Source organism: Alligator mississippiensis, chromosome 3, assembly GCF_030867095.1.
Source record: "Alligator mississippiensis isolate rAllMis1 chromosome 3, rAllMis1, whole genome shotgun sequence".
NCBI classification, from domain to species: Eukaryota; Metazoa; Chordata; order Crocodylia; family Alligatoridae; genus Alligator; species Alligator mississippiensis.
The window spans coordinates 21,669,148-21,678,172 of NC_081826.1; the positions used below are offsets into that span (position 1 = coordinate 21,669,148).

General features: G+C 39.8%; 1 long non-coding RNA gene across 1 annotated transcript; it reads left to right on the top strand.

The window, feature by feature from the left end:
- Positions 1–376: 376 nt before the first annotated feature.
- Positions 377–7,390, top strand: LOC132249237 (uncharacterized). The gene is made up of 4 exons (XR_009460635.1): positions 377–547; positions 623–663; positions 5,653–5,789; positions 6,317–7,390. It is a non-coding gene; the product is annotated as an uncharacterized LOC132249237 (long non-coding RNA).
- Positions 7,391–9,025: the final 1,635 nt, after the last annotated feature.

Consider the following 9,025-nt stretch of genomic DNA (forward strand, 5'->3'; position numbering starts at 1 on the left):
GATGATCTCTACAGTGCAAATATGTTGAGACTATGAGGTGGTCCTAACATTACTTTTGAAACTGTCTTGGTCTCCCAAGCAGTTTGTTTTTCCCAGGGGTTTACCTTCCCTTGTCTCCTTTTAAGTGCACAGTATGGAGTAAAAACAAACAGCAATTATGTTCAGGTAACATTAAGTGTCTGACCTGAATCCACAAACACAAGGAATCTTTTGAGCCAAACCTGGGAAACTCCATCCTTAAGTCAATTGTCTAAGAAAGGCTGCAAATGTGGTGCATGAGATCATCTCACAGATTGAGACCCCAGTAATTGCATAAAGAAAACATGGTTCACTGAGGATGAAGTTTGAACTTTAACTCTGGAGAGCCTGGCTTTTGTTGGCTTAAAAGAAAACTGAATCTCTTGTGCTTATTGCATTGTCCTAAAGGGATAGATAATGGCATATCTTTTCCTAGCCCAACAAACAAACTGCAATACCCCAGCTTTGAGGACTAAATGGTCTACCCTTCAGGTGTTCGCAGTTCAACCGAAAGGTCAAGTCTTTAAAGGTGAGTTTAAGTTGATCTATTTACTGTAATTTGCATTAGATACAATGCAGAGAAAACTTTTTCTTTGTGTTACAGGAAGCAGAGAGATCACATCAAAGAGTGCTGAAACGTGTTCTGTAAGTTCACAGAGTGAGAAACCCCTTTGGTCTAGATATCTGGATGGAAATCTCATGAGAACAGGCTCTCCCATAACATCTCTAGTCATTCCTAATCCCTGCTGGCTCAGAAACATCACAGGGATGGCATTTCTTAAATTATTTTTGTAGCCCTGCTTTTGGTCAAAATCAGGAAGCACATAAACCTTACAAACAAACAGAAGCCTAACAGGCAGAGGGAGCCTCAAAAGGAGGTTTAGATCGGATTTAGTTCATGTTTTGGGTAAAGCTTTGATTTGATTCCACATTATAATATTAGTAACAATTCTTCATACTCTCATCAGAGGATCAGGTACACCCTTAAATCTGGTGGAGGCGTAAAGAATTTTACCAACATATTTATGTCATCAAGTGCTTTTATTTTTAACTGACATAGTTAAGCCAGTAGAAACCTTATTATAGAAGTAGTTATACCTGTTGAAAATATTTTGTATATCTTATTTTGCTTTGCCAAACCAGAATAGTGTATGTTTATACTGGGGCAGGGAGGTTGTAAGTGTTCTAGCATGTTTTAAGTGGAGAAGTTTTACATGTAAAAGCCTTTTTTTTTTTTGTTAATCTCTCACAGTTGCTCCCAGCATTGTTCAGACAGAGGCAAGTCTTGTTTCTGGCAGAAATCCTGTCAGCAGGCAGCAGTCATTACCACCCAGCAGCACAACACAGATGCATTCACATCCTCCACTGTGGCAGCTGCTCTACCATAATGTGTTGGGCACTCTGGAAAGGCCCCAGCAAGTGAAGGGACCGCTACAGCCCCTACAAGGCATGTGACTGTCTACACGTGCCTTCTTCTGGCTGTTGGATGGGGAGGAAGACCTTACTCCGCTCAACAGATGTGATGTGATTCTACTGGCAGAAAGGAGGGATCTGCCACTCCAAGGGAGCCTTGGGTATAGATTTTTGGTAGTGTAGACCAGGCCAGACCAAGACTGGGGAGAGGCAGAGAGGCAATCTATCAGGCCTATTCGCTGATGAACCTTTCTCTTTTCCATTCTCAAGTGTCAGAGACAGAGTGCCTAGACTTTTTGGCTGCTTACAGGTATAAAAAAAAAAGGTGCTTTACTTTAAGAGCACCCATCAACTGCTGAAACTTCCTTAGCCTGACAAAGGGTCTTTGAACCCAAAAGCTTGCTTAAATATTGTTCTCTAACTATTTAGTTGGTCTAATACAAGATATCAGATTCACCCAAAGAACCTTGTCTTACTTTAAACTCGGCACACCCAGTGCACAAGCCCAGTGCATGCCCAGAAGCGACAGCACGTTAGTTGAACCTGGCTCCCCAATGTCTGTATGTATCAAGCGCTTCAGTGGGGTTTTTATGGCACTTTTATCTAATAGTTGATTGAATCAGCTATTAGATAAAAGTGCCCAAAAGCTCTGCTGAAGCAACCAGTTTATATAGACGCTGCGGAGCCAGGTTGAACTAACGTGCTGGTTCTAGTAAAGCATGTTTTTTTTCTATGTCTGTCAGTGCCCTTTGTGAATCCCCCTCCATCCAGGCAAGCCATAGTTATGTGGGGAGGGACAGTTGTATATTCGTGTGCATATCTGTGGGCTTGCTAATGATTCTTTGATTTCATCCTTTTTTTTTACCGGGCAAACTTTAAAATAACTTGAAACTTTTTACATTGATAAAATTTGTATCATATTCATATTTGTATTCATTCATATTTGTATTCTTATTTCCTCTCCTAAGCCTTGAAAAAAACACATTGAGGTGAGAGAGTATATTTGCAAAGCAATGTTTTCTGTTCTGTTGCTTTTAAGAGTCCAGACTACATTGCATTGTAAATAATTGGCACTTCCTTATTTTATCAGGAAAATATAAAATCACTTACTTATTTCTAGATATCCAGAAAGTGGTTTATACAGCAGCAGCAGGAAGATAACTGCTCATGCCCGTAAGAGTGACAGTCTGCCCTGAGTATCAGTTCTTGGCATGCTTTAAATTAGGATATATTACTATATGCAACTCAAGATTGCATTTGCCAGTAAAGGGTCAGTTTGAGACAAGCAGAAATGTTTGCCATTACTCAACTATTCTATTAGTTTAGGTCTAAAGCATACATGAGAAAACACTACTAGTAAGGGAGGCAAAGTTGAGGACATATATTCAAGTGTATTACAAAAATCTGGAACTTTTGCTCAGTACCTCTAAAGTAAAAAGTAAATATAGCATTACAAGGAGGTGGCAGGGTAGAGGTGCACCTCATAGTTCACCTGAATAGCACTACAAAGGAGAATGGCTGTTGTCAAATAGTCAGGGCAGGGAACTAGTAGTCGTGGCTCTCAGACTGCTATCAACTTCATGGCAAGTGTAGAACATCTCCAATTCCTAGTGGCTTCATTTGGGATTGATGGTGATCAGCATTCTGCAGGATGAGGCTTTTGACCGGGTCACATAACCTCTCAGGGTCTCAGCTTTCCTACCTTAGTTCAGTTAGAATAACCTGGGAAATGTACCTGATCAGTGGTCATAAAACACATAACAAAACTGGTCTTTTTACCCTATGTATTGCACTTTAATCTGCAAGTAAACTCTTTGAATCCAGCTGATTTACAGAGTTAAGGGACTACCCCAGCATGAATGACGTTAGCAGAATCTGACTCAAAAATATCTTTATTAGGACCACTCAAGACACAGCTCTTGAATGCAGAGAATGCCTGCAGATACGTTATTAACACTCCGTTCTGTTTACAATTATTATACGTTGTGCATGGCTGGTTCCCCAATAGTGGGTGGGGGAGCTTTGTTGTTTTTGGATCTGCTGTGTTTGAGCCTATTTCACATCTCATCTCAGTCATCTGACACTTACATGAGCTATCATTCTTTACCCTCATTTTGGGAAAGGAGCATGGAACAAAAGCTTAGTAGCTGCTAATTACTGGCAAATACTGCACAAATGCTGGAATGAGAACCTAACTGAAACAGAGCAGATCAGGAGACATTTTTAAATTGTAGTTTAATTGCTTTTTTATTTAAAAAAAATGTTTTCAGATTCACAGTTAGTAGAGCAATATATACCGTTTCAATTTTGTAACTAACTTTCCAAAACAAATGCTAGAGTCCCACCCATGTGTCCCTGACCCAGGATGTATGAGTTGAGAGATTTCATAAACAAATTTATTAATAATGAATCATCAAAATTTAGGAAGTGCCTTCATCAAAGGAGCTAAAAATGCTAAGCATTAATAACAGTAGTTGATTAAGGCTTGGCTTTTCAGAGATCAGAGCAAGTCCTGAGAAAAGCCAATAGGCCTGTGGTTAAGGTCTTTACCCTGGGTGTAAGAGGTCTGGATTTAAATCCCTCGTCTGTCTGATTTAGAGCAGGGCTTGAACCAGGATTATATACCTCTCTTTCTGACCAAAATTTCATCCTGGACTTGAGAACTCTTGACAAAACATTTGCCAAACTTATGTCTACAAAAAGCTTTGGTTTCAATAAGCTGGCACTTTCTAGCAACAGTATTTGTCCAAATATTCTCAGCCAGTTTGAATAATAACACACCCATGAGATAGCTATAGGAAATACTAAAACAATTTTTCAAGTATTTGTTCTAGAAATTCATCTTGCAGATACTTGCCATATGAGTAACTTTACATGCATAGTTCTGTTGTCTTTAATTGGGACACATTCATACAAATACAATTACTTACATGTCTGTGTTTGAAGGATCGGGACCCTCATTGCATTGCATGTTATTTTTCTAAATGTACAGACTAACAGAAAAATAAATCCAGGAAAGGTCTCTCTTTGTGTCCCTATTCTATCAGAGGCATTGATTAAATGAGAAAAGTTTGGAAAGATGGATACAGGAAATTGGGAGCTTGGACTCCTGTGTTCTGTTCCTCTTTGCTACTGGCTCAGCATGGGATCTTAGGGGAGTTAATCTTTAAACTCTCAAAACATTATTAATCAGTTTTAATTAACTAAACTCTTGAAGCAATGTTCCAAGGCTTTTAAGTAGTTATTGTTGTTAAGGCATTGTAAGATGTTCAGCTGGAAGGTAACATGCAAGTGCAGAATATTATTAGAAATGTGTCTCATTCAAACTGCATAGGATCATGTTCACTGAGCCTATAAATCATTCTCTGATAGTTAATCTACAAGGATCCATTTGCTGATTTAGGTGAGACTTCCCCTCTTTAACCAAAGCATTCAGAAACAAAAGAGGCATACGTTATGCTTTTCCATCCCACAATGTATATGATCTGACCCCAGATCAAACTAACAAGCTAAAACCTCTTACTCCTGCTTGCAGTCATAGAAAAATAGGGCTGGAAGGGACTGGCTGAAATCATAGATCGTAGAGTCGGAAGAGACCACAATGGATCATCGTGTCCGTTGGATCATCTAGTGGCCCAACCTACTGTTCAAGGCGGGATCATCCCAGTCTAAACCATCCCCAAAAATATTTGTCTAAAGTGGAGATACAGACTATCACCTCAGCTTCCTAGCCACAGTTACCCATCATACAGCTGTCACATTTGGAATCATCCCAATTATATCATCATTGATATCTTGACCGTGAAAAATAGAAAAGCAGACAGACTTTGCATGGCACATTACAATATGCATTGCAAAGATAAATATTTTTCTCTGGTCTTCTCAGCAGAACTGAACAAACAGTGCTAAACAGTCAGAAATCTGGCATATTCCTGACTCATAACTTGGGTGAAGAAAGCTTACTGGAAACTTCGGAATGTGAGTCAAATGATGTCAGTAGAAGCAAGGAAAATCAAGGCATATTGAAAGATCAATCCTAGGAAAGATGTAACTCTAATCTTTTGACTTCATAAATTACTCTGTTCATGTATATTGCACACCAATAAGTCTATTGTTGGAAACTATGCATATTTGCCTTAGGGTTGCTAGATTGTTCTTCAGTTTGTTTCCTCATATTATTTAGGTCAACAATTTAACAGACTCCTTTTCCTACTTATTCAGGCTCAAATGCTGCCTTCTGATGAATATACTCATCTTCCGCTGGCTTTGGAAAGAGGTTCTGTGTGTATTTGCAGGCAAAATTTGGCACCTTTTGTAAAACACTTTGAGAGCAACAGCTGAGAAGAACTGTAAAGGAGGTGCTTTTTTATTATTATTTTTGAAAAAGTGTATTAGAATTGTGAAGGAGTTTTGAATTTTAAAATCTAAATAGCATTGCTGATTTTCTGGCAATGTTTTATTATTTCAGCTTCAAAGCTGGTCAGAAATTTTAAATATAATATGTGGATAGTATAACACTGCTCCAGTTTAATGGGTCCTTACTCACATTTGGGAGTTTCTTGGTGCTACTGCCATAGAAATAATAAACAGTAATGTCAGCTAGGGAAAGGGGAGCCTACTGCAAATTATATATTTTTAAAACCTTAGCAATACTTGACCACCCTTGAACATTGCTGTTAAATGCTTGCTTGAGAAATAAGAAGAGACAAGGTCTGTGTATGAAAAGTGCTCATAAATAGTAAGGATTATAGATACTATCTGAATGTCAGTAGGAGTTGAGCTTTCTTAAGGCCAGAAGGGACCATTAGATCATTTAGTCTGATCTCCTATATAAACAGGTCATAGAATTTCACCCATTTAGTATTTTATTGTATTTGCATTTCAGTAAAGTATATCTTCCAGAAAGACATCCGGTCTTGATTTGAAGACTTCAGGAGATGGAGAATCCACTGCTACTTTGTCCTGATGGTTAATAACCCTTGCTATTAAAAACCATGTTTTACTTTTTATTTGAATTTGCCTGGATTTAACTTCCAGCCATTGGTTTTTATCAAGTCTTCTCTGCCTCATTCAAGATATATCTAACACCTAGTATTTTTTCCTCTTGAAAGTTTTTATGTCCCATAACCAAATCATCACTTGGTATTCTTTAGGACAAACCAACTAGATCAAAATCCTTTAAGATCTCACTGTAAAGCAGCTATATTTTTCAGCCCTCAAATTATGTTCTGACTCTTTTGTGCGCTTTCTCCAATTTTTCATCTCTTAAAATACAGACACCAGAACTGGATGCAATAGTGTTTATCTCACCAATTCTACATGTTAAGATAAAATCACCTCCTCACTATTCACCATGCCCATCTTCTTACCTACAAGGACTTTATCAGCCCTTATTGCAGGGGTGGGCAATTATTTTGGGTGGAGGGCCACTTACTGAGTTTTGGCAAGCCATTGAGGGCTGCATGACAGGCAGCCAGGGGCAGATAAATATTAATTTTCTAAATGGTTTAGGGGCCCTACAGCCCCTGGTGGGCCATATCTGGTCCGTGGGCTGCATTTTGCCCGCCCCTGCCTTATTGCTAGAATATTACTAGGTACTAGGAGACCATGTTCAGTTGCTTGTGTCTATAACTCCTGAATCCATTTCATTGTCACTGATTTTCAAGATGCATCTCCACTATTCTATAGATTTAACCTTCATTTCTCATTCCTATACACTACAACCTTGTATTAAAAGCCTCTGTTGGCAGAGGCTTTGCTTACTGAATTAAACAGCTTATTCTGTAAGCTTCCCCTGTTCATCTAATTAATTATTACTTAATCAATCTGGTTTCAGCCAAAAATTATATCATCAATTATTTTATTTTTACTTTCACAGGCTTGAAAGTAAATATAAGTGTCTGGCTTAGAATTCATCCCTTCAAGAAAAACCATTCAATGAAGCCTGCCCATTGGCAAATAAATTGGAAACCAGAGTCAGTCAATCTTAATCCTTTTAACTTGTCTTGACTGATATTGTAAAGTCTCTGCAGTACTGTTTTGCAAGAGTCTTACTATGGTATCTCTATGCAGTTATTGTTATTCATAAAACTTGTAATAGTGCCAAAAAAGAAATTGAGTTTGTATGACATAACCTATTTTCCATAAAATTATGTTGATTGGCATTAATGATAACCCATATTCTTTAATTTTTTTAGTGACCAAATCCCTGTATCAGTTTTCCAATTATTTTGTCTGAGACCGAGGTCAGACTAACTTGCCTACAGTTACCCAGGTCATGCGGCTTACTTTGAAATTTTCTTAATATTTAAATGTAATCTATTCAGTGAAAAAATAATCAAGAAAAGTTGTGGGTTCACCTTAGCTGGATATATTCAAGACTAGACCTGACTGCCAACAATCTTGAGATGGTTAGAATATAATGAAATCAATCTTGTTGCAACTGAGGGATGATAAAAGTGTTTCACTCCAAGGCTAAGTACAGTCAGTCAAAAAGCCTGAGGCTGAATCAATTCAAGGTCTTTGCAGTTTAGTCTAAGATTCAGAGATTAAACTGAGAAATAAGTGAACAGACATTCACTTTTGATTCAAGAAATGCAGCCACATGCCTGCAGTGGCCCAGGGCAGAAGCTGGGGGGTGCTAAAGCATGCCTCCTATCCTGCTGGCCACTGCCAAAGGGAAGGGACTGAAGCTCCTGGCTTGAACAGAGGGCATGGCCAGTGCACTGAGCTGGGGAAGTGGGGTTTAAACCCCTGCCTGGCTCAGACCCCAGCCAGGGTTTACCAGAGGGGGAAGACCTCATGCTGTTTCTGCCCCTGCCCCCTCCCCCCCTACAACTGCTGGTTCAAATGAAGAGTGGAGAGCATGGCCAGCACACTGAGCTGGGGAAGGAGGGTTTAAGCCCCTGCCTGGCCCTGGACCCTGGCCAGGGTTTACCTGGGGGGGGGGGGGAGGCAGTCCCTCTTAGGCTGTTTCCCACCCCCCTGCCATTCCAAGCCCTGCCCCATGCCCCCCACCCTTTCTGATCCAGTATCAAGAAAGGAATAGCCTGGGAGGGGCTGCCCCACCACACCCGGGCAGACCCAACTGTGGTCGCCAGACAGGTTTTCCACCCCCACCCCCTCATTAGCTAGCCCTCACTGCTCCAGCTAGGGAGCAGAGAGGTGGGGCCAACCCTGCTCTCTGGGTCAGATAGCACAGCATAGTCCAGCCCTCAAAGCAACCTGGGATGCTGGGGGACTCTGATTTAACTTGAACGAGGAAGGGGTCTGGGACAGAAATCTCAAAAACAAGTTTTATCTAAATTAGTTAAGTTTGATACTACATTCAACCACGTTGAATCTTAAACCAGTTTCAGCAATTTTGAAACTGGTTTATGTGCACTAAACTTCTGTTCTGTTACAGGTTTCAACCAGTTTCTAGTCACTTAAAACAGTTTATGTGTAACTTCTGTCCCCAGCCCAAAAGGTATCATCATTGGAGGGAATCATGGGACTAGTATTTTTACTGCATGGTGTCTTTCAGCTTAACAAGAGAGATATTTGTCATTCCACCTTCCTTTGTTTTCTTTTTTTCTAAGTGTTCACTAGACCA